The sequence below is a fragment of the Stenella coeruleoalba genome (genome assembly GCF_951394435.1).
Source record: "Stenella coeruleoalba genome assembly, chromosome: 8".
Classification (NCBI taxonomy): Eukaryota; Metazoa; Chordata; class Mammalia; order Artiodactyla; family Delphinidae; genus Stenella; species Stenella coeruleoalba.
This window is the reverse complement of record NC_137154.1, coordinates 57,654,750-57,680,407: the sequence shown is the minus strand read 5'-3', so window position 1 is coordinate 57,680,407 and position 25,658 is coordinate 57,654,750. Positions and strand designations below refer to the sequence as shown.

General features: G+C 39.3%; 1 protein-coding gene across 1 annotated transcript in view; it reads left to right on the top strand.

Annotated features, from left to right (window-relative positions):
* The window catches only part of TENM4 (teneurin transmembrane protein 4), a 2,953,681-nt gene that overhangs the window by 1,126,675 nt on the left and 1,801,348 nt on the right, over positions 1 to 25,658 (top strand). The window contains exon 7 of the mRNA XM_079930721.1: positions 8,217 to 8,267. The gene's annotated coding sequence lies outside the window, so the exon portion shown is untranslated. The remainder of the gene's footprint in view (positions 1 to 8,216; positions 8,268 to 25,658) is intronic.

The following is a 25,658-nucleotide window of genomic DNA, read 5'->3' as shown; positions in this document are numbered from 1 at the left end:
AGATACAATCCAAATTACATGATTGAACGATTTTTAAACACTTAGGGTAAAAATAATGCATGTCACGGAGCCCCTTAATTCTTGAGATTTCTGTCTCTCTGCAAGATGCCATTTGCCCTTTTCACCACATGGATGCATTCCTATTTTCTCTCTGCTCTCACTCATAAGTTCTTACATTTATTCTGTCTGACACACTCAAATCCATGAAGTCTAATGAACATCCGTTCTGACATTACGCTGCTTAAATATGGCTAGAGTGCCTAATGATTTTTGCTTTTCACAGTGACTCTGTGTATTCTGTTTTTCTAAAATTTATCAGAGCGGAACATCACTTTAATATTCCTGAAATCCAGAGAGTAACAGTTAAATCTCTACCAACGCTTTTGCGAGTCAATCATATAAAAGATACAGTACTGGTTACAACCAGGGGATATAAACATGAGCATGGCCCTGCCTCTCACCTTGAAGTTCAAGGCCTTAGATCAAATAGTCTCCCATTAATTATGCAGAGAAGAGCCCTCACGTGATGTTCTCCACCACTGTGAATCAGATCTGCTGAGTAAAGCAAACGTTGACTGGGCAACTTCTCACGTGCCTGATTAGGGGCCACGTGCTTGGAAAATGAAGCAGAATAAAACATAGGCTCTGTCCTCTTGCAGCAGGTACTTTAGTGATTAGGAGAGAGAGGAGAACAAAAACATAGTATTTCGATACAATAGTCTAAATGTTTTATTTGAAGTCAGCACAAGGAGTGTTGGTGCTAATAAGAGAAGAAATGAACTGGACTAGAGATTAAGGAAAACCTTGAGGGAAAAATGACCTGAACAAGGCTTGGTAAAAAGACTGCTAATGGAAGTATCCACATGTTGATCCTTGTGAGAATCAAAAGGAACTTTGAACTCAATGTTTAACATAGAGGAAGTAATCAATGTCAGATTATATGATATAAAATAACATTTATAACAATTATCATTACTGAGGAATACTTTTCTAAGTGGAAATAACTGAGGAGAAGAGGGCATTTCAGGCAGAAAGAAAACAGGAGGTTTTTGAAAAAGTGTTATTACAAACTGTTATATTAAAAGCCTAGAGATAGGGTGAAGATTGATGGGAAATGAGTAGAGGCAGGTGTGTCATGCCAGACAATCCTACACGAGGAGGTATGGTTTTGAGGCAATAAGTGACTCAGTCAGATTTATTTTTAGAAAGACTACTCAGCAATCACATGGAAGGTTGATTTTACAAGTTTAAGACAAAAGACGAGAAGAATAGTTAGAGGTCTGTTATGGTGGGACAGGTGAGAAGTGATGATGGCCTGAACTTTGGGCAGAACCAGAGGACAGAAGAGGAAGGGTCCCAGTGGAGATGATGGAGAGATGGCACAGGTAATTTATTTGATGATTTACTCGATGAAGATAAAAGGGAGATGGAAGGATCAATAAGAATATCAGGGTTTCTGTCTGGATGGGTGGTGGCACGGTCGAGGCCACCCTGCCATGTTTGTTTGGGACCTGTTGACATTAAGGTGTCAAGTGGAGAGATTCAACAGGCATTTTCAGACAGGAATCTGAGGCTCAGGTAAAGCATCACTGTTGAAGAGAGTGGTTGGGGTCTCTTCTGCAAATAGAGGGAATAACGATCTTAACGATGAATGAAATTGATTGAGCAGGACATCTAGACAAGTAGAAGAAGAGGGCCAAGTACAAAACTCAGTAGAGGTTTGGAACATATCTAGGTATAGAATGGCTTTGAGTAAAGTGGCAAGATCAGAATGGTCATGAGGAACCTAAAGCTGACATCTGTCTACAGCAGTTATCAAACAATAATGTGCATAATGAACAACTGGGGATCCCATGAAATGAAGATTTCCTGGCCCCACTAAGGGAATTGGATTGAGTGTACCTAGTATAGGGCCTAGGAAATTGTACTTCCCAACAAGCATCCAGATAACCAGATGCAAGAGGTTTGTGGATCATGCTTTGAGAAACACAAATGATATTACTGTGTGAGTGGGAGAAGACTGGATGAACCCAGGCAACTAGATCATCAAAGTCCTATGCTTATGGAACTAGCTGTGAGTCTCCTCTAGATGTGATTGGCAGGTAACCAACAAAAGAACATTCTTCTTACCAAGCTTCAGTTATTTGCTGAGCCAAAAATATCACCCAAACCCGTGTCAAAATTTAACCTACCCAGAGCAGAGTTTGCAGACACAAATAAAAGTCAGGCTGGGAAAATGAAGGGAATCCAATGCAATGTATTTGTATTCTGTCACTGAGGCACTGTCTAATGTTGCTGTAACTATGATGTATAAGTCTATCAAAGCATGTGTTACCATGGTCTGAATTTCCTGACTGGAGAAAAATGATTAATGTAGAGATTTGCATTCGATGTGGGCTTGGACATCAATATTTCAGCTTAGGTAAACAGGGGCTTTACCTAATTTATTGGCTCTCATTATGGATGGCTTGTAGAAGCCAAATTCCCCCTCTGCCTCCAGAATGACCTTTCATGCTCTACAAATCAATCTAGAAGAAGTGAAGCAAGTTGGTTAATATTTTAGTGAGAAAAAAATGACTTCTCATGTCAGAGACTTAATTGTTGTGATTTTGACCCATTTTGAAATTAGTTAACATTTGCTTCGGGCCTCTGACTTCATGCATTATTTATTTTCATCTTGGCCTTGCTTAAGTCTCTCCGTGTGCAGTATGCCCATAACACGTAAGAAGCTTTTTCTAATACTGCACTTGAATAATAGCATTATGAGGCAGAAAACGTGAAGACCAAAAAGTGTCCCCTCTGCATACACGCATGCATATGCACACATATGCACGTGGACACACACATACACGCACAAACATATTATTTCAAGCCGAGCTACCTCTGTATATATTTTAGCTCTCATTGGCAAAGTTTCTAGATGTTACAGTCAGCATTATAGAGCAATTTCCCTGTAAGAATTTTACGTTGCAAAGTGTGTCAGAAGTTAATCAAAGGGTAACAGTGCAAAAGCTCACGTATGCACTTCCTGGAGGCCAGGGCCAGCCCATGCTGTCAGTCACTGTCAAAACTATAGCACGCAGGGACGTAGTATGTCTTTTTCTCCCCTTGAGAAAATGTTCCTGCCCGCAGAGGTCAATGCCTTTATGGCATCAATCTATTAGCCTATTGTTACGGTATGAATCCCAAGGAGAGGCATCTCGTCAGCTGTCTGGCTCAGATGCATGGTCTCTGCAGCCTTCTACAGCAAGGGGCCAAGCCTTGCATCTTGCCTCTGACCGGCAGCATCAGCTTTGATCTATCCTGTCATAACCTCTGCATCCTGGTGAGTAATCACTTAGACCTGACTATCCATGACTTGTTCTGTGCAATCATTGGAGAAGAGTGCTTTTGGAATCATTAAACAAGCTACTCCTTCCAGCCAGCCTAGGTGCCCTCAGAGCTTGGATGTAAAAAAGGTAGTCCAGGAGAATGCTCTATCATGCCAGCTCTGTGAAAGGAGGTCCATTTAGAAGCTCCCACAGGGAAAAAAAAATGCTCAGAAACTCCTGTGTATTTCTGAGACGTTTACCACCTTCTAATCACCTACATCCCTTTCAGTCTTGACACTGCTCCGGAGTTAAACAAAGACCAGTGTAAAAACGAGGCTCGACAGCTGTTTCCCAGATGTACAGAAATAACCATTGCAGCTGTCTGAAACTAGGGCGTTTGCATTTGCATCGGTTTGGATTAAATCTTTCATTGATTTGGGTCATCATTTATGTAACAAGTTCATAGAACAAAGGATGTGGCTGTCCAAAGCAGTCATTTTAAATCTTCAAGCAAGAATACAGAAATTCTGGGGATTACATTTGCCTGGTAAAAATGCCATCTTAATTCAAGATGATTTTCATTAAGAATCTAATTTGTTCACAGTACATTTTCTCCATGTGCTAAAACTGCACTCGTTTGTCCAACTTCATTGTCACCTTTTCCTGGAAGCTGTTTCTAGTTCCTGGAGTTAAAATTAATTGATATTTTCTCTCTGGATCTTGGAAACACACTTATCTAGACTTGAATATTATGCGCTCATTTCCTAGCAGTGCTCGTTGAAGTAAACGCTCAATAAATGCTTATGGTATCCAAAAGCCATGGAAGGCTTTCGGATACCATAGGATGGAAGGAAGGAAGGAGGGAAGGGAGAGCGGGAAGGAGGAAAGAAGGAAGGAAGGAAGGAATATTTCTATTAATTCAAAACTTATAGTTTTAGGGCAAATATATACATATATAATCATTTAGAATTCAGAAGCACTTTCACTTTGTTACTTCTGAAAATGTCATTTTAATATTCTCATGTGTTCTTTAGTGTGGAGCTTAACAATATCCCTTGATAATTTTCAGATGCAGGAAATTGAAGTCTTGTAAATCAAAACCGTAAATTCTCTTTCACACCCTGATTTTTTTTAAGGAGGACACATGCTTCATTTTTCTTGAACTTCTTTTCTCTTCAATTCAGACTCCCAGATCCCCTCAGTATCTTGGTTTTCCTCTTATTTACAGGACCCCTCCTTAGCAGTTTTTTTCTTCCTTTCTCTTCAACACTGTTCCACCCTCCCTCCCCGACCAGGGTTTTTACGTTGCCTTTCTTTCCTTGTCTTGGTCCCTAGGAGGATGCTCATTATATCAACAAAGCCAGGATATTTTCTTAGTGCAAGAAATACTGTTGATGGCTAAAAGTCCTAGATGTCTTACAAATATTTCAAATACGATATGTCCAAGACTGAATGTACTGTCTTTCCTGCCAGGACTGCTCTCCCCACATATCCCATCTTGTTTAATGGAGCGACCATCATCCACCGAGTCTCTGAAACCATAAACCTCCACGTATTGGTCAGTTTTCTCCCTTGCCCTCACCCTTCAAATCCAATCAGTCAGCACATCCTGTCAATCCAGACTCTAAAAACGTCTTTCAAATCTAACCTCTCCTCTAGTGCCCTTGCCATCTTTCCCAAGGACTACTGCTCAGCACCTGCACTGGTTTCATTTTCACCATCTTTGCCTGCTACAGGCTCATCTTTCTGCGATGCTACAAGCATCCTCTACCTTAAGATAAACAAATAAATAAGTGTGAGCTTGTACGTGTCTGTGTGTCTATATACCTTATTCCCTTCTCATCTTCAGGAAAAGTCCTTTCTTAATTAATCATGGCATTTATTTATTCATGACATTCCTCATCTGAGCCAGACCTCTATCCTCATCCTCCACCATCCCAAGCCCCTCACTTCACACATCCCCCATGAAAAACACCACATTTTCTAAACATATAGCCCTTTTGAGATTTTCAAAGATAACTTGCCTATCAATCAATACCCCCAAACTCTTACATATGCAGCTTTTGTTTGTTTGTTTTGTTTTATTTTCTGCCAGGCATGCCTTTCTCTCTGCCTTGTGAACTACTGCCCATCCTTGAAATGTGAGTTTTATGAAGATAGTCCTGACCCTTAGAAGGCTCTTCCGTCTGCACCTCTGTAGAACCTGGGCTTCCCTCTACTAAGAACAGTGTGATTGCTTTTTGGGTCCCTTTTTCTCATCTACCAGCCTGCAAGCCTCCTCAGGACACAGTGTCTTTTAGTAATCAGTACCTGACAGTTTGCCTTCAACTTAATTTTTATTAAATAAATGAAACTTTCATTTTGTTTAACTTGAAATTTCATTCTTTTTTTCTGCTTCCATTCTGTTATAAGACATATTTTGTTCCTTTAATTATCCTTTTTAGCACAGTTTTTATTCCTGATTAAAGAAAGATGAACGAGGTTACTAGGCATACATGATGGGGTGTCAAATCTTTTACATATACGTTACATTCTCACTTTTAATTTTTTTTTCCTTACTGGAAAAATTAACCATACACAATTTTACTTATTCAGGCATTCTTTTCATTCAGTGAACTCTTATCAGAAATATAATTTGTACTGTGCAGAAGCTGTGGAAGGGAATTAGGGTGCGTAAGTGATTGTTATATCATTAAATATAAAGACCCATTGATTCAGTCCAGGGTGTTTTGCTACTGAAGAAGCCCATTAATGCCCAAATAGAGTTCAGTCATTCTTCATCTTTTTCAAAGACCAGTGAAGAGGGTTGGAGGACCTGATCCCAAAACTTCTTAAAGTTGTCTTCTATCCTGTTCTTTCACACCACTTATCCCTGCGGTTTCTTACTCGCCAACCCGGAAACTAACCAACTGAGTACTTAATTAGCACTCTCTCCTCCTCTCCTTCTCTGCCTCTTATTTACCCTTTTCTGACCTTCTGTCACTGCTGCCCCCTAGATTCCCTGCACTGCACCCCCCCATGCTGTATATATAACCTCCACCTTAACAATGCATGTCCTGTTCTCTCTGTTTTTCTCTGAACAATCAGTTCTCTTGGCCCTATCCTTCCTAAGCCCATCTCCTTTCGTTCCAGCTTTCCAGTTCTGTGTTCTCTATCAGTTATTCCAATGCTCCATCACAAAAGTCCAAAAACTTGTCTGGAAATGAAAGAATTATTTCAAATGAAGGGGTAGTCGTATAGGAAGGTTGAGGAGCAATCCAAGTGGCAAAGCCTGCGGTTTTGTTTGTTTGAGCAGAATTGTGAACACACCTGTTAATTATTTTGTCTCATCGTGATTAAGATATGGTCACCTCCTTTACACACTGCAGTATGATGGGGAAGGAAAACATACTAAACCATCAACCATCATATTATGTGAAACTCACTATGATATTCTGTGAAGGGCATTCTGAGGACATCTCTGAAAGCACTTACTTTAGCCCTAGTTTGGGAGAAACAGGAATAAGAGTATCAGAAAATGATTACTGGTTGTGATGAATAATTTTAAAATGATATATTTAAGTTTGTCTGGTGATTGCCTGTAAATATGGAAGAGAAATTAGATGATGGTTTAAATAAGTTTAGGACTCAGCATAAAACATATTGATCAGTTAACTTTAGTTAAGGTTCAGTTAAGATTCTTATATTGGGTGTGTTGGGAAGATGCCAACCTAGATGAATTATAGGTAGCACAGGGTCCTTTGCAAATCCAAGAAACTATTGTCCCTTTCTAGTGGAACTTCCTATGCCAAACTGTCTTCTCACATGATTAATGAGGATTAATTTCTAATACTGCCATTTCATATGTCTTATAACTAGTAAAGCATAAAATGTCTGCTTTTGAAATGTTACATACAGCTTCGTAGAACAGTGGTACTGAAGACAAATGTAATCTTAAGACCGTGTATTTGAGTAAAAACGTTTACACTAATAATTTGAACACACATAAAGGAAGACTCTTCACCTTGGCCTCTGTGAGGTGAATTTGTATGTTAATGTCTGACATCATTGGGATATTAAAATAAAAGGGTCATGATCTTAAGTCATGATAGTTAAAATTATTTGAAGAGGTAGAGTTCTAGAATATTATAGGAATCATAGTGTTTCTGCTGAAGTTACTTATACTCTTAATCCCTTCATTAAAAATAATAACAAAGTGTATCAGTCATGATGAATTATGCATTTCTTTGAAATGTTAATAAACATAGTCAAAGGGAAGCTTTCTCTATTACAGTTTTTAAATATATGAATCCTATCGCATCAGGATGTTTTCAGTATTCTTTCATGCTGAGGAAAGTGCTCATGCCCACGTGTATGATTGCAGATTTAGGATTAGACCCATCACTTCCATGCCAGGGTGAATTAAAGTTGCTTATCAACATGTAGGGGATACATTTGGAGAAGTCAAAGCATAGAAGAACACACACGTGTTGCACTTGCCGTCTCAAAGGCATTTTGTAATTAGACCGGATTCATTCATGAGACCCCTCTCTGAGCTGACGGGGTGGGATACCTCTGTATCCCACCTCTGTATGATATCCCATACATCTGGTGGGGTACTGCTCTTTGCAGTCACAAAATTGAAGTTAGAGAGATTAAATGACTCTACAATGACTCTTGTTTCATCTTGCCAGGTCATTTCTGAAGACTAGACTCAACATGGATCTAAATTCCCTAGGTGGTATTTGAGTGACTTGGTAGGAACATTGTTCTCTCTTATTGCATTTTTGTTCTTTTCCTGAATTATAGAGTGAGATTCTGTTGTTTGTACTGAAAAAAATTGAACTTATATGGTGCTTTATATTACATATCCTGTTTTCAATTGTATGTCCTACTCATTCTGCTTCTATCTTTCCCCTTTCCTAGATGAATCATATTTTCACTGGACTCATTGGACTGAAAGACAAGGTTGAATAGGTAAGTCATTTGGGGAGCTGCTATTAACACTCACATATTGTAACCAGCAGTCCTGTGTTGAACCTCAGTGTGGTAAGATCTGACTCTACTGCCCTCTTTGGTCAGACCCCCGTAAAGGACTGAGTCCATAAAAGCAAACACTACAGATTAGTAAAGCAATTACTGTTGAGGTCTGTTGGCCTCAAATTGGTCAACATAGTGTGACAGTGTGTACACATTCAGAAAATACGTAGACAGTTTCTTTGAGTTGGCTGGAAATTCTTAAGTAAAGGTGAGATTATGAGAAAACATAGCCAGACTAGGATTATCACCTAGGAATTTGTTCACTGTCCAGAGAAGAAGAAACTCATGAGGCTGAGGTGTCACAGGATGCTTCCTACCCATTTGTGGGGACAGATGACATGGCGTCCTTCTAAGTCTGCAGAGTAGAAACAGTCTATAAATGATACATACTTTGAAATTGATTCTGGATCAAGGGGAGTAAGAATGGGTTGGGCAGTGCCAGAATAAGGTATAGATCCAGTGAGCGCTGACTTCCTTCACTGGTAGAATCTAGATTCTGGGAAGAGCATTTAAGTACTGGCTCTTTGGTCTCACTGCCTCTGGTTTTAAAAGTGCTTTTCTAGTTTAAATAAAATGACTTTTCTTTGAAGCACTATATAGGTAAAGTTTTTGGGAAATATATAGGTAAAGTCTTAAAAATATTTATGTCTATTGATCTACTAATTCAATATGGAAGAATCCCTTTTGAGGAAATCATTAAACACAAGTACTAACATTCATATTCAAATTTTTTTTACTGTGACACTCTTTATAATAGCCTCATGATGGAGTATTATGTAGATGTTAAAATTATGATTTTGAAAAAAATTTAATCCCAATAGAAAGTGTTGAAGCAAGTGAAAAAGCAGTATACAAAAATAACTATATTGGGGCATGACCTCAATTTATACATAGCAATTAGATGGGAAGAAAATACTGCATTGGGGATGCAGATGTACTCCCGTTTTAATGCCTCTGAAATCAGCATGTGTCCTACAATTAATGGCACCTTCTAGTTATAATTGGAAACATTTTTTTTCTATTTTAGTGGTACATAAACTAATATTGCATCTCTCTATTGATGACAGGCATCTTAGATTTGGAAAAAAAATATTAGTATCCTAATATAATAAGATCAAACATCACTGAGGAGTATAACTATGCACTTTTTTCACAATGAGTATTTATTATATGTACATTTAGAGAAGAGGCATCTCTATTTCAATCCACTTATATGTGATATTCTTCATATCCTGACCCAGCAAAATTTTATTTTGTCTAGGGTTGTTTATTCAACACCCTATACAATTTTCTAGGATCTACCTGGGGTGAAAAAATTCATGGGACACAAAATTGATTTTTACCAGATTTCTGTTTGGAAATCCAAAATACCTAGGTCTATCTATATACTTCACCTTCCAACACCATGGGTCCCTTACTCATCCCAGATCACTCTGAGAGCCCTTGGTCAGTGTGTGACTTCTCCATCAATTTCTCCTCAAATCAGAATCCCTTTCTCCTGGCCCATTGAGTCTCTTTTTCTCTACTGCTATCCTTCACTGACACACATAAAATATGCTAACAAACGCTCAAGTAGAGTGGCTGGGGGCTAAATGAGAAGGGTGTGGCTTGGAATTTGCAGAGTCTTAGTTTGAAAACCTGTTTCTACCCCTCACTGATGAAGTGACCTTGGACAAGTCACTAACCTCCCTGCAACCTAGTTTTGTCTTCTGTCAAATACAGGTGATAATATGTGTCTTATAGGGATGTTGTACAGATTTCATGAGCTGTGTGTAAAGCAATGGGCATGTGTTCACATGTCTGAAAAATGTTCATTTCACTCATTCTTTTGTTAGTGATGTGTGGTTTTCCCAAATAGACACCACCCCCTACACAGTCCTCAAAAAAGATGCTCATCAACTCATACTTGGTTCATTTCAAGCCCAGGACACCATCCTCCCCACCATGATCTTTGCTACCCAGGAAACCTTCCCAACTACACTTCTTCCACTTTCATATAAAAACTTCTTCAGAGGCCAGTAATTTCCACCTTATACCCCACAGTCTCCATTCCTCAATCCTATTATCCTTATATAAGCAAATTAATGTCCTTGGATTCTTGGCTGACTTAAGCTCTGTTGAGCAATTATCCTCTCTCTACTGACTCTGCTAGGATTGAGTCGGGTGGAAAGCATGGGCAGGTAGACAGAGAAATGTGTGAAATTAGGAATAAGTTCCTGTAATAAGAAGCTAAATCCACGGGTAGACAAGATGGACCAAGGGAAAGTGGGTTCTCCCTGTGTGGCTCCAGTACAGTTGTGGGCCTCAGAGGTCCGGGGCCTCCTCATGATAACAACTGTCACTTCTCTATATCACTGCCTGAACCAGAACTGGCATCAATAATGACCTGCAATTATTACCTGTCTGAGAATTCATTTACTGACCAACTAACTCCCTAGCCTTTCGGGTCTCTAATTTTCTAATTTTATTAGAACCTCAGCATTCTCCCCAACTGTCAGTCTTCTTATCTGCCAGCTTTCACCTTATTTCCTGTTCTTTCATACCTATGTTGGCTTTAATGATTTACATTCTAACCCTACTTTCTCTCTGATTCAGCCCCATATTTCCTTGTAATTTGCTCAAAGGTTATTCCTCATATTCAGCCTCTAAAAAATTTCACTTTGATCTTCAGATCCCCTTACTATGATATTAGGCCTGACTTGGTTCTCTCTTTCTCTAAAATTTGTCCTCAGTCTCCCGTTGCACCAGAGGTGCAAACTTACCAACTTAGGAATCAGGAGAGCACAGCTCTGCCTCTCTCCAGAAGAAACTGGACAACTCAAATGGTGTCAAAATTTGAAAAATTAAATCCTAATGTTCTGAGTTACACCTCTTCAGAAAGCCTGAATGGTCTTCTACCAGGAGTGTCACTGTTCTGTCCAACAGGGAATTCCATTTTCAAATCAAGCTCTCTTCTGCCAAAGGGGATTTATAACCCTTTACCTCTACTGAAAAATGCTGACACTGCAGGGTGAACCAGACTCCATGAAAAGCATCACAAATGACTTCTCAATTATTAATGGCTAACAGTCTACAAAGGCAGAAAAACGTGAGAGCTTAGGAATAAGTCCCCCTAGTAAGAAGCAAACACCCTGGGGAGAGAAGCGGGGCAAGTGAAAAGTGGGCTATAAAGGGATGCCATTTCTGGACAGAGTAGATTCACTCTCATAACCACAGACAGTTCAGGATCACTAAGTTCTTCAACGAGAAGGAATTGGAATTTAGAAACAAAGCCTGTTAGATAGACTTCAAAGTAACCTCACGGTTTACTTACAGCCTGTTCTAGGGAGCCAACATTCTTTAAGGAAGACGAACAGATGAAAAAGATATAAGCAATATAAGGCCATGAAAATGATAACATTCTCTACTATGGATTCATCACTGTCAAGCAATACATTGAGCACGTGGATTCTTTCATTTAATTCTATAGCCAGCTCTGCAGCAGACACTATTATTCCCATTTGTTTTTTCAGTCTAGAAAGCCGGAAGCTCAGAGAGGTAAATTAGCCCAAAGCCCGTACACTAGGAGCTAATAACTTCTGGATGTGAATGCAGTGCCGTTTAACTCTATATACTGAGCTCTTAACCAAGAGGTCACATTACCTTGCATGTGGATGAGATGTGAAGAATGAAGGTAGCATTTACTTGAGCTGGTTAGGGAAGGTAAGGAGGCACTGAAAGGCCTGCGAAGGTGGGACGTGTCAAAGAGCTTAGGAAGATGCAGGAAGCAGAAGCAATTCCTGCTACCCCATCCCTGAATCTTTACAGCTTTGTTCATCTCTGCCTCCCCCTAATCGTATCTTCCTACCCTCAATATTGGTCCCAAGTAGGCCATACCCATCTCCCCTACTATCCTGCTGAGTGACATGTTTGTATTTTTGTTAGGTAGTAAATAAATCCTCACCAGAAGTCTCCCAACACTCCCCTCACCCTTAAGAAAAGCAACAATGCCTTGTTGGCTGCTTGAAATATATGAAAAGCAATTGTGTTTACTTTTGCGGGTTGAAACCAATCACATACAAAAATACCTTTTTAGGGGAGAAAGACGTCAACTCTGCCATGCATTCAAATACCTAATCTTTTCTAACTCACATTGAACAACCTTGAGCAAATCTCTCCCTGTTTGTTTTTGTTGTTGTTGTTCTGCTTATGCTGTACTGCAGCAGCAAGAAAGGCAGCTCCAACTGTGGTACAATCACTCAAATATTAAAGCTTTTTACACTCTTTTCTTCTGCTCATTCTTTCTTTCCTTTTGATCTAACATAACTTCTTGAATTATAAATTAGAGAACTGGAGTGTTTTTTGTTTTGTTTTGTTTTGTTTTTGGTTCCAACATAAGGGAAAAATATCTGACTTCAAAAACTGTTCGTAGTGTAGTACAGCAGACCGTGTAAATATTTTCATTTGGCATGTGACATGTAATACCTTGAGAAAGATGCCGCATTTAGGATGATTTCTTAAGGAGAAATTCACTGTTTTGAATGTGGTGAAACAAGCTAGTTATTTTACATGGAAGATGAAATACCATGGCCCATCCCTTTACAAATCTATCATCAGACGTTTTATAAAATCCAAATCTTAGTTTTGCCTCTTGAAACTTTTCTAATAGATCAGCAGTAAATAAATACTTTTCACTGAAACGAATGCAAGAAAATTAGTATAAAGTCAATCAAGGTATAATACAATGGGGAAGATAGAGATGGAATTGCTTTCCAGAATATTGTGTTCAGGAATACAACCAGCTAGTCATTTTGAGAATTTGTCTTGTTAGTTGTCTTTTTTTTTTTTTTTTAATTTTCTGATACTTAGGAGTATAATAAGTTCCTTCAGAAAGTCTTTATTTATTATTTATTTATTTTTTGCCTCCTCGGTCTAAGTGGCCATCATCTGAGCTGTGCACACTTACATCCAAGGGTTCATCACACTGAATCGTAAATAAGCCTTTGTCTTCCAGACTAACCACTGAACGTCTTGAGAGCAGGGAGCCATACCCTTCTCCTCTTTATCTCCTAGCATAGTGTGAGGCAAAGCTGATACGCAGTACATGGTTTTAAAAATGAATTGAATATGGCTGTGCTTTAATAGAAATATGATTAATGTTGGGGACACTTGTCCAGAATATTTTCCTTTCATTCAATGAGATAAAAAGTTTAGAGGCAAATTCCAACATACAAATAAAATGACAGACCTGAAAACAAGACCCCAAGTATTGCCCTGAGCCAAGAAACATTGCCAAAATCTCATCAGAATAAGTTGGCCCAAAATATGCTTATGTATGAACAAGTCAGAAATACAGTGAGGTTGGATTTTTTTCTCACTGTATCCTCCCTGATACAGAATGAAGAAAATAATACAAACTTGTATTTTATTGGAGTTAACAACTTTCAGGGGAAAAAACAGCAATCAAATAACAACCACCGCCATAAACACCCTGAGATGGTCCTTGCGTGATAATCTCAAGCATCCTGATTTATCCTCTGTTTTTGCATGGTTTTTTTTTTTTGTTGTTTTTGCTTTAAAAATATTGTGATAGGGTCCACATTCACGGCCAAACAGATGATCCATGATTCTCAAACACCATGAGCCATCAAGATAAAACATGATAGCAGCAAAGGTGCTTCTCTATACTAGAATAGCAATTTATAGTTTACAAACATTTTCACCTATAATATGCGAATCCAACCTCATCGCAATCTTGTATAGTAGAAAAAACATATCCTGTATCTTATCCCCATCTTACAGATGGCAAAGTAAATACCAAGTACCTCCCCGAGGATTGTAAAACTGTAAAGATCAGCTATAGCCCTCAACAACAGGTATATGAAAGTCCACTGTGAGAGAATCCACTGTCTTCAGGCTGGACCTTGCTGTCTCAGTCATTCAGGCCAACATCAGGGCTATCCACAATGTGTCCTTGACTTATATCATCTAAGGCAAACAGCTGAATGCCTGAAATTCTACATATACTTAGCACTTTCTATGAGGCAGGGTCACATCGTAAATGTGTAAAGCACAATATAAATATAATTTACTGATTTTTAAATATAATTTCAAGCACTGAAAGAAAAGTTTTAATTTGAACTTCTCATGAAACTCTATGGAGTCAGCATTATTCTGTTCACTTTCTACAATATAACCATGCTAAGGTAACGATGCTAAGAAGTGTCAGAGCTGGAATTTGAAACTGGTTCTGCCTGACTCCAAAGCCCATTTCATGACATCATCCTACGTCCCTGATCATGCAGCAGGGGATGTTTCTTATTAACAAGACTTTTGGAGAGTTTGAGTAGGTCTTCGAGGCAAAATATGGTTGAAAATAAAACGCTTTTTCCAAGTAGTAGTCATTATCAGCTCGTAATTGAAAGCAAGCTTGAAGAATTGCTGCAAACCGGTGTCTTCTGACACAAAAGCAGTCTGCAGACGTGTGATTATGGTCCCAGTTCTCACTTTGTAAACAGTCAGGCTAACCTGATTTGTTTCTTCCTTGCTTTTTTTTCTTTGAAATTGATGTCAGCTTCATTCATGGTAGGAAATTGGTTGTTCCACGTATAAAATCACATGTTTGTCTCACCTGTTCAACTGAATTTAGAATGGCAAGAGTTGCCTTGTGGCAATTTTATATATGATTTAGATAAAACATGTCTATTTGAAGATAGATTAATTTGGTCTAAAGTCATTAGAATGACAGCATTCCTGCATGCCAAGTTCAGGATATGATAATGGAAAGAAAATGGGGGGACTTCCCTGGTGGCGCAGTGGTTAAGAATCCACCTGCCAATGCAGGGGACACGGGTTCGAGCCCGGGTCCGGGAAGATCCCACATGTCGCGGAGCAGCTAAGCCCACGCGCCACAACTACTGAGCCTGTGTGCCACAGCTACTGAAGCCCGGGTGCCTAGAGCCCACGCTCCACAGTGAGAGAAGCCACTGCAATAAGAAGCCTGCACACTGCGACGGAGAGTAGCCACCGCTCGCCGCAACTAGAGAAAGCCTGTGTGCAGCAACAAAGACCTAACGCAGCCAAAAGTAAAATAAATAAATAAGTTTATTTAAAAAAAAAAAGAAAGAAAAAAAAGAAAGAATATGGGGCTTCAGGATCCAGCTGTGCTCTTTTTTTTAAGCTGAGTGAACTTGAAGAAGTCATTCCTTTACTCTGAACCTTGGTTTGTTTTCATGTTGTTACAAAGATCAAATGAGAGCTAAAGGACTATAAATATAAATTTGTTGTCATTCTTTTTATTAACAAAATAATATTAGGAAAAAATCTTCCGATGAAAGAAAAATAATGCTCTCACTTAAAATTTTTATGAACATTTAGATCAATTTATCCAAAGGGGGGAAAAAAAGAGGAACAACATTCAGCAAAATGGAGAAATCTGCAGACGATTTGTGTGGGACCATAAGTCTCCACTTCCTCTCTCCTCCCTGTTTCTCATTACTTACGGGTCACCTCTTCCTTTTCCCTTTCCTTTCCTCTCTAATCCCTTTACCCCAGCAGAAGAGCAAAGGATAAAATGATTAGTCTTTTGTACTCATTGCTGTTTCGTAGGGTTATCCTGTGGTAGAATAGGGGATGGCAGCTGAGTGAAGCTAGAACTTAATGAGCCGTTGACAAAGGCTCTCAGGATAGACCCAGAGATCAGAAGGGAGAAAGTGGGGCAGATGCACTATAAAGGCCAGGGACAGCAGATCTTAAAGAAAGATCACAGGACTGCAAGTGTGGTGAGAGTGCTCCTTTCACAAACGGAGAGAATGGAAGCTTTTCAGCCATCACAGTTCTCATTTATACAGGGGACGTACCTCTTCATCTCATAGGGTAAATTGGGGGATTACATGAAATAGTGTATATGTTTTGAAACTATACAATTCTGTACAAATGTTATTATTAATACTCTTATTCTCTTTACCCTCATCCTTACTTTTCCAAATAGGGCTTGCTGAAGCATGGACTGCTCATAATGTTTAGCCTTTTCAGGTGTAGTTCACCTTAGGGCACAAGAATTAGTTTCATCATTACCTTTTAGCAGACTCTTTGCAGATCTTTAACATGCTATTCTACACTCCTTGTTAAGTAGATCTTTTTTTCCTATTCTAAAAAGTCAGGTGCCATATCAAAAGAATTGTATTAGTTATCTGTTCTTTGTCTTTTATCCATGCAAATACAGACTGAAAGCCTACTACATGCTGGGTATTATGCTGAGTACTACGGATAACGGAACTGTCATTGGCAATAGCCAGCAAGGGATATCAGAGAATACTGACTTCACATGATCCTGTTATTATACATATAAAAAAAAAATTTTTTCTTTTTTTTTTCTTTCTTTCTCCTTCTCTCTCTCTCTCTCTTTCTTTGTTTCATGGACAAATCATCTCTATAATTGGGAGGATGTATCTGCCTCCTGAAGGTAGTGAGGATTACTTGAGATGCTGTAAGAGAAGTTCTTTACGCAGTCATGGCTAGAAATAATTGACAATAAGTGGAAGAAATTATGGTGCAAAGAGAGTGAATTAAAGGGATTTGAAGGCATTACACAATGCCAGGCCTCTTCCAAAACATTGTGTGCATCTTTTATTATTAAATCCAAAAATACCATGAAATATGTTATCATTCATCATCTTCATCTCTGTTCCCATTCTCATCATTCTCCCTATATAACCCCTGTATTTTATGAGGAACCTGAAAAGCAAGGAGATTTAACTTATTCAGGGTTGCTTGGGTCCTTTGTGGCAGGCCTAGGATATAACTCCACATCTATCTGTTTCTAATTCCAATCCTTTTCCTCCTTCAGGAGAAATTGTCTGATAACAACATCCCATAGAGTTGTACCTCTTTTTCTCCAAATGTTTTTGTCATGTTCTTAATGTGATACTAAGTCCTAAATGATAGTAAGAGTTATATATTTTTATTAAATTCATATGGGTTTGGGGTCAAACTTTCTGCTTATGGTCTTATCCCCCCAATTGGATTTCAAGCATCTTTTGGTCAGAACTTTTGCCTTATTCTTAAGGATATGTCCTGCACTCTTTGTATGTCTAGCTGTGTATGAGGATATGTCAATGACACAGAATCCGAATACTTGTTGAATAAGTGGCTTTCCAGGTGAGCATTGATGTGTGGTCCTAGTATATAATGTCTGCTTGTAAACTATAGATCTTTGGAACTCAACCTTTTGCAAGTATTAGAATCACCCAGAGGACAGATTGCTGGGCTCTGCCTCCAGAATTTCTGATTCAGTTAAGTCTGAAACAAATTTGCACTTCTAAAAAGAGCCTGGGCATACGTATGATGCTAGTGAGTGGGGGCTTTGGAGAACCACTGCTAAGGACAAGAATGCATTTGTAATTTATAAGGTGCTCTTCCTAAGTCATAAATTTCATTAATTAATGAGCTTCTGGGAAGACTTTTTTTAACCTTGTTAAAATACTAGAGTCTGAAATGTTACAGTACTTACTAGATCCTACATTTGCTTGTCCACTGTTGAAGACTGTTTTCTTGTTGAAGCTAATGATGAGAGACCTAGAACTGAAGTCGGAAATGGATCTCGCCTGCATTTTGCCAGTTTAATTTCTAACCTATCGAAAAATCAAATGTAAAAGTTGATTATTTCAGCCTCTGACCCTGTCTGGCTACAGTAAGAGAGAGTGTCAGACAAGTCTAGATTGACTTCCTGGTCCCACTACCTACTAGTGACTTCACCTCTCTGAACCTCAGTGTCCTCATCCATGTTCGAAAACTGGGCCCCTAACATTGGCCTGAATAGCATTGTGAACGTTAAAGGAAATGATGAATATGAGCATGAGCAACACATGGCTGATGCTCAGGAAATGTTCAAACCAATGAAAACCCACTCAGTATCAACATCTTTTCAGGTTAAAGAACCACATTCTTTTTAGTTCCTTCACTTGTTCAACTTCTACTCACTAATAGGGTGAATCTGAAAATTAAAAGAAGTCATTTGAAAAGTGTAGGGCTCTGGCTATCTTAATTTTGTTGAATCTGCCTTTAAAAGTTCTTGAGTGGCAAAGAAAATGAGAAGATAGCAGGTCCCATGAAATTTAAGGCATTAGTAGATAGTTTTCCAAGTTACTTCCTTGCTTTTATATATTTCACTCCTGTCTCTGATATTTAAGTCTTAGGGATTAATAGAAAAACACAAATATTTTCCCTTTAATTATGCTTAACTTCTAAAAAGGAAGAGGACTTCCTCATTAGAATGAACCATTCTCATACAGTAAAAGAATTGCTTATAAAATAATAAAATGTTAAGACTAGTGAAATAATAATGATTATAAACAAAGTGATAGGTAATACACTTTTCAAATATAAATATAACAACAGCAGTACCATTTATTTGAATATTTAAGCAGCATGTTTTGCCTCCAAAATACCTTCACATGCATCATACCAAATAATAACCTTAAGACATAAGCAAAGCAAGCATTATTTTACCCATTTTACAAATGAGGAAACCAAGGCTCAGAAACACAGATACTGCTAAATTCAGGGGGCTGGGCATGGATTCTGGTCAACAAATCTCTTGTCTTTTTTTTTAAAAACATAATCGTGTAAATAATCACAATATTTTAATTCTATCACTCTTATTCATTCCCCATATGCAATGCAGAATCAACTCAGAATAGGTACAAGTTTTCAGAGAAATGTATTATAGAACAGTTTTAGATATAAACCATTGTAGGGTTTGTTTTCTAAAAAAAAATAATAATAATAACTGGTGACTTGTAATAACTGGTGACTCCAGTCCTCCATGAACCCTAAATAAAGACACAACAGGTTAGATAACTGATAGTAATGAGTTCCTAGTCTGTGCTAGCCACTACATCTGTAGGCTCTTTTTGTTTCATCCTTGTACAGTGTTATCATATATTATCCTGATTTTACAGTTGGGGAAACTCAGGTACGGAGGGCGAACTGTCTTGCCCCAGTAGACCCATGGATAAGAAGACTAAGTCTTAACCTGGAAAGGTACTTTTCTCTCTGAAGCCTCCTGCTTCCCAAGAGGAAGACAAATGATCTGTCCAGCTGCTGTTCCCTCTTCACATGCTCCTTTCCTGGCGTGGTGAGGAGACTCAGTCACTTCATGTACAGGGTGGAAGTTGTGATGTTTTTATCAAAAAACAGGCCTCACTGCACCCTTTTCTTTCTCATGAAAAATAACATATTGTTTCAAATACATGCCAGCCGGAGGGTATTAGGTGTAATAAGAAAAAGAGAGAGAGAATTGGGTCCAAAAAGAAAATCAGTCAGATTACAGAGAGCAGCCTTAGCTATGGGTGCATTCAATGAAAACTGGTTAGAATTCCTTGCCTTCCAGGAAGGCAGAGGACTCATTCCAGATGTAAATATTTAGTTAAATCTAGGACGGGCTTCTCTGAAGAAAGAGCCATCACTTTTAAGATAATTGATTCTCTTGCTAACCCTCAACGGAAGGACATTCTCAATTTTACAACCTCCAGAGGTCTTTGAGCCACTGTGCAAACCAAGACCTGAATGGCATGGAGAGAGAGTACATAGGTGGAAATTGAGGACAAGGAAACCGACTACTGGGAACACTGTGCAGCTATTACCTGAGCCTGTGAAAACTCCAGCTGAACAAGAGAACTTTTCCACATTACACATGAATCACCAGGCCTTTTCCATACTTTTGGGATTGCTTTGGAATTAGTTTAAGATTTTATTCTGCCCTGAAAGTGTGGAATAGTGAGAGAGGCATAGCTTTGAGGTCAGACATACAAATATTCAAATCTTTCTTTGCCACTTACCAGCCAGAAACCAAAATTCAAACCCACACTTAAGTGGTGCCAGAGTCCTCGTTCTTTCTTTGAATCCCAGTCCCTCCAAAAACAGACACTTCTCAGCAGCCTGTTGTGATAACTGGTATACCATCACCGGAAACAGTTTATAGTTTAAAAAAAGGAAGAGTACTGTTTATTGAATGCCTATGTGCCCATCACTCTGCTAGACACTTCCACATATATATCTTATATAATTGTGTGTGTGTGTATATATATATATATATAGTCACACACATACATGTACATACACATATATACATACATACACACACATGTAAGTATCGTATATAACTGAGGTAATAATTCTGCAAGTGAGGTTCAGATGAATTAAAATTAGAGAGTTAATGAGTTGCTACTGGAATTTGGCTTTAGAAAGCCTTGATTATAAAGTTTGTTTTAACATAATATGTGGCCTTAGGATCGATCTTCCTCTCAAGTAAAAGAAAAAGAAAAAATAACTGTTTTAGTATAGAAAAATCTAGGGCAATAAATGTATGAATGGTCTCTAGTGATATCTGTAAGCTCTTTGAAGGTAGGGAGATCTCTTCATTATATACTGCACTGCACTTGTGCTATGAGTATCCAGAAAATGTCTAACGATAGTATTCATTTAGAATTTGCTACTCTTTGGGGTTTGTCTGAACAGTACATATCTATAATTATAATATTTTACATTTGAAAGGTTATGAAGTTTGCTATTAAATATCTATTAATATCTCTGTCTATATATCTAGATATCCATATGAATGTCTAGATAGATAGACAGATACTTGGCTCCAGTTTTGCCACTTCTCCTCAGTTGCTTTTAATTTTCTCCAACAATGGGACTTTTCTTTTGATTTTTAATCAGGCTTTTAGCAAAAATGTCAATCAATATTAATAATACTTAGCAATTTTCCATCCCCAGTTATAAATCCTGCACCCTCCTCCCCCTTTGTACTTATATGTCCCAGTGCATAGATGAGGAAGATATAAATCCCAAGTTGTGTATAAAGGAAATCCTTCGTAATACAGATGGGGTAGAGATGAACTTAAGGCTAGAGACCAATCTTTGGACTTCCCGATCTAAATAGATGGCTGTTGCTAATTTTGCCAATTATACTATTTTCTTTCTTTTTTTAAGTATATATGTGAAAGGGGAGAGTGTATTGACAATCTAGAGAAATAAGATGGGATTTAGAGGTTCAAGAAGAATTAGCCATTCTGCAGGGTACAGAGGGTAAAATGGTGGGTGTAAAATCTGATATGATATCGGTTATAGCAATCTTTTCTTTGTGTTTACTTCTAATCATGATAAAAGTATGCAGGTTTTCTAGTAGTGTAAAAGAGAACAACATTTGTGGCATACGTGTCACATACTGTAGTTTAATGTCTTGGGATTTACGTGTATCTATCTATATTCTATCATAGTTCTGATAATTGCCATGTTGTTTAAGCCCCTCCTTTACATCAAAATGATATGTTAAGTGAAACAGGAGGGTGACTAACCAGTGGAGAAGAGGTCAAGTTGTGCAATGGAGTGCACATGATCCACCCAAAATTATGATAAACCATGTATTTTGGATGAAAACAACGTGCAAATTCAAAAGTTTGTAGTTCTTTATTCCTAAGGGCAGATACAGAGTTCAACTAGTTATTGACTCTTAAAAAATCTTCCTGGGCTTCCCTGGTGGCGCAGTGGTTGAGAGTCCGCCTGCCGATGCAGGGAACACGGGTTCGTGTCCCGGTCCAGGAAGATCCCACATGCCGCGGAGTGGCTAGGCCCGTGAGCCATGGCCGCTGAGCCTGCGAATCCAGAGCCTGTGCTCCGCAACGGGAGAGGCCACAGCAGTGAGGGGCCTGTGTACCGAAAAAAAAAAAAAAAAAATCTTCCTGATGAAAGCCATCCATCACAGAAAATAAAAATTATTCAAAGCACATCTATGCAGGATGAGAGAAAGGATGTGGACAAGGAGGAAGCTAAATAAGAAAATGAAGGAAAAAATTGGGAGGGAAGGATGAGATAGATGGGAAGGGCCACTGGGAGGTACTTACGAGTGGGGTTGCAGAGTTAAACTAGAAGTCCCATTTTGGAAGAGAATGCCAAAGAAATGCAAGTTAGTTCCTCCAAAAGTGTGTGTCAGTCCTGAGAAAGACAAGTGCATGTCTTGCTTCACAAAGTATAACTGAGAGTTGCAATTCAGCTCATCTGTCAGCCTCTGGGGCTTTTGAGCTTCTTACTCTATTGCTCTTCAAGGATTTCTAGTTCTTCTGTCTGTGAGCTTGCACTGGAAAGGCAGTCAGTCAGTATCTACTGAAGACAGAGGAGGAGGAAGGAAGAATGAAGAGAGGGAGGGATGGAGGACAGAGCCAAACAGGAGAATTAAAGAAGTACCATCCATGGAGAATTCATTACATACATTTTCCATTCCATGGACTATAACACAACCATAAAAATAGTGCTGAATATATATTATGATTTGGAATCAAGAGATGTTCATAATATAACACATGAAAAAAAGCAAGTGAAGAACGATATTCTGTTAGCATATTTGTTGTTTGTTTAAAATATGTATAGAAGATTATGGGGAGACGGGGAAGATGGCGGAAGAGTAAGACGTGGAGATCACCTTCCTCCCCACAGATACATCAGAAATACATCTACACGTGGAACAACTCCTACAGAACACCCACAGAATGCTGGCAGAAGACCTCAGACCTCCCAAAAGGCAAGAAACTCCCCACGTACCTGGGTAGGGCAAAAGAAAAAAGAATAAACAGAGACAAAAGAATAGGGGCGGGACCCACGCCAGTGGGAGGGAGCTGTGAAGGAGGAAAAGTTTCCACACACTAGGAGAGAGGGGATTAAGAACGCTGCTTAAAGGAGCTCCAGAGATGGGCGCGAGCCGCGGCTAACGGTGCGGACCCCAGAGCCGGGCATGAGACGGTAAGGCTGCTGCTGCCACCGCCAAGAAGGCTGTGTGCGAGCACAGGTCACTCTCCACACCTCCCCTACTGGGAGACTGTGCAGCCGGCCACTGCCAGGGTCCCGTGATTCAGGGACAACTTCCCTGGGAGAACGCACGGTGCGCCTCAGTCTGGTACAACATCATGCCGGCCTCTGCCGCCGCAGGCTCACCCCCCATCAGTAGCCCTCCCTCCCCGCAGCCTGAGTGAGCCAGAGCCCCTGAATCAGCTGATCCTTTAACCCCATCCTGTCTGAGTAAAGAACAGACGCCCTCCGGCGACCTACACACACAGGCGGGGCCAAATCCAAAGCTGAACCCCGGGAGCTGTGCGAACGAAGAAGAAAAAGGGAAATCTCTCCCAGCAGCCTCAGAGGCAGCGGATTAAAGCTCCACAATCAACTTATGTACCCTGCATCTGCGGAATACATGAATAGACAACGAATCATCCCAAATTGAGGAGGTGAACCTTGAGAGCAAGATATATTATTTTTTCCTCCTTTCCTCTTTTTGTGAGTGTGTATGTGTATGATTTTGTGTGTGATTTTGTCTGTATAGCTTTGCTTTCACCATTTGTCCTAGGGTTCTATCTGTCCCTTTTTTTGTTGCTGTTTTCTCTTTTGTTTTTTCCTTAATAATTATTTTTTATTTTTTAATTTAACAACTTTATTTTATTTTATCTTACTTTATTTTATTTTATTTTCTTCCTTTCTTCCTTTTTTCTTTCTTTCTTTCTTTCTTTCTTTCTTTCTTTCTTTCTTTCTTTCTCCTTCCTCCCTTCCTTCCTACCTTCCTTCCTTCCTTCCTTCCTTCCTTCCTTCCTTTCTTTCTTACTTTTCTCCCTTTTATTCTGAGCCATGTGGATGAAACGCTCTTGGTGCTGCAGCCAGGAGTCAGTGCTGTGCCTCTGAGGTGGGAGAGCCAATTTCAGGACACTGGTCCACAAGAGACCTCCCAGCTCCATGTAATATCAAACGGCGAAAATCTCCCAGAGATCTCCATCTCAACACCAAGACCCAGCTTTCCTCAATGACCAGCAAGCTACTGTGCTGGACACCCTATGCCAAACGACTAGCAAGACAGGAACACAACCCCACCCCTTAGCAGAGAGGCTGCCTAAAATCATAATAAGTCCACAGACACCCCAAAACACACCATCAGACGTGGACCTGCCCACCAGAAAAACAGGATCCAGCCTCATCCACCAGAACACAGGCACTAGTCCCCTCCACCAGGAAGCCTACACAACCCACTGAACCAACTTGAGCCACTGGGGACAGACACCAAAAACAACGGGAACTACGAACCTGGAGCCTGCAAAAAGGAGACCCCAAACACAGTAAGATAAGCAAAATGAGAAGACAGAAAAACACACAGCAGATGAAGGAGCAAGGTAAAAACCCACCAGACCTAACAAATGAAGAGGAAATAGGCAGTCTACCTAAAAAAAGAATTCAGAATAATGATAGTAAAAATGATCCAAAATCTTGGAAATAGAATAGAGAAAATGGAAGAAACATTTAACAAGGACCTAGAAGAACTGAAGAGGAAACAAGCAACAATCAACAACACAATAAATGAAATTAAAAATTCTCTAGAAGGGATCAATAGCAGAATAACTGAGGCGAAGAACGGATAAGTGACCTGGAAGATAAAATAGTGGAAATAACTACTGCAGAACAAAATAAAGAGAAAATAATGAAAAGAACTGAGGACAGTCTCAGAGACCTCTGGGACTACATTAAACACACCAGCATTCCAATTATAGGGGTCCCAGAAGAAGAAGAGAAAAAGAAAGGGACTGAGAAAATATTTGAAGAGATTATAGTTGAAAACTTCCCTAATATGGGAAAGGAAATAGTTAATCAAGTCCAGAAAGCACAGAGAGTCCCATGCAGGATAAATCCAAGAAGAAACACGCCAAGACACATATTAATCAACTTACAAAAATTAAATACAAAGAAAACATACTAAAAGCAGCAAGGGAAAAACAACAAATAACACACAAGGGAATCCCCATAAGGTTAACAGCTGATCTTTCAGCAGAAACTCTGCAAGCCAGAAGGGAGTGGCAGGACATATTTAAACTGATGAAGGAGAAAAACCCACAACCAAGATTACCCAGCAATTATCTCATTCAGATTTGATGGAGAAATTAAAATCTTTACAGACAAGCAAAAGCTGAGAGAGTTCAGCACTACCAAACCAGCTTTACAACAAATGCTAAAGGAACTTCTCTAGACAAGAAACACAGAGAAGGAAAAGACCTATAGGAACAAACCCAAAACAATTAAAAAATGGGAATAGGAACATACATATCGATAATTACCTTAAATGTAAATAGATTGAATGCTCCCACCAAAAGATACAGACTAGCTGAATGGATACAAAAACAAGACCCAGGGCTTCCCTGGTGGTGCAGTGGTTGAGAGTCCGCCTGCCGATGCAGGGGACATGGGTTCATGCCCTGGTCTGGGAAGATCCCACATGCTGCAGAGTGGCTGGGCCCATGAGCCATGGCCGCTGAGCCT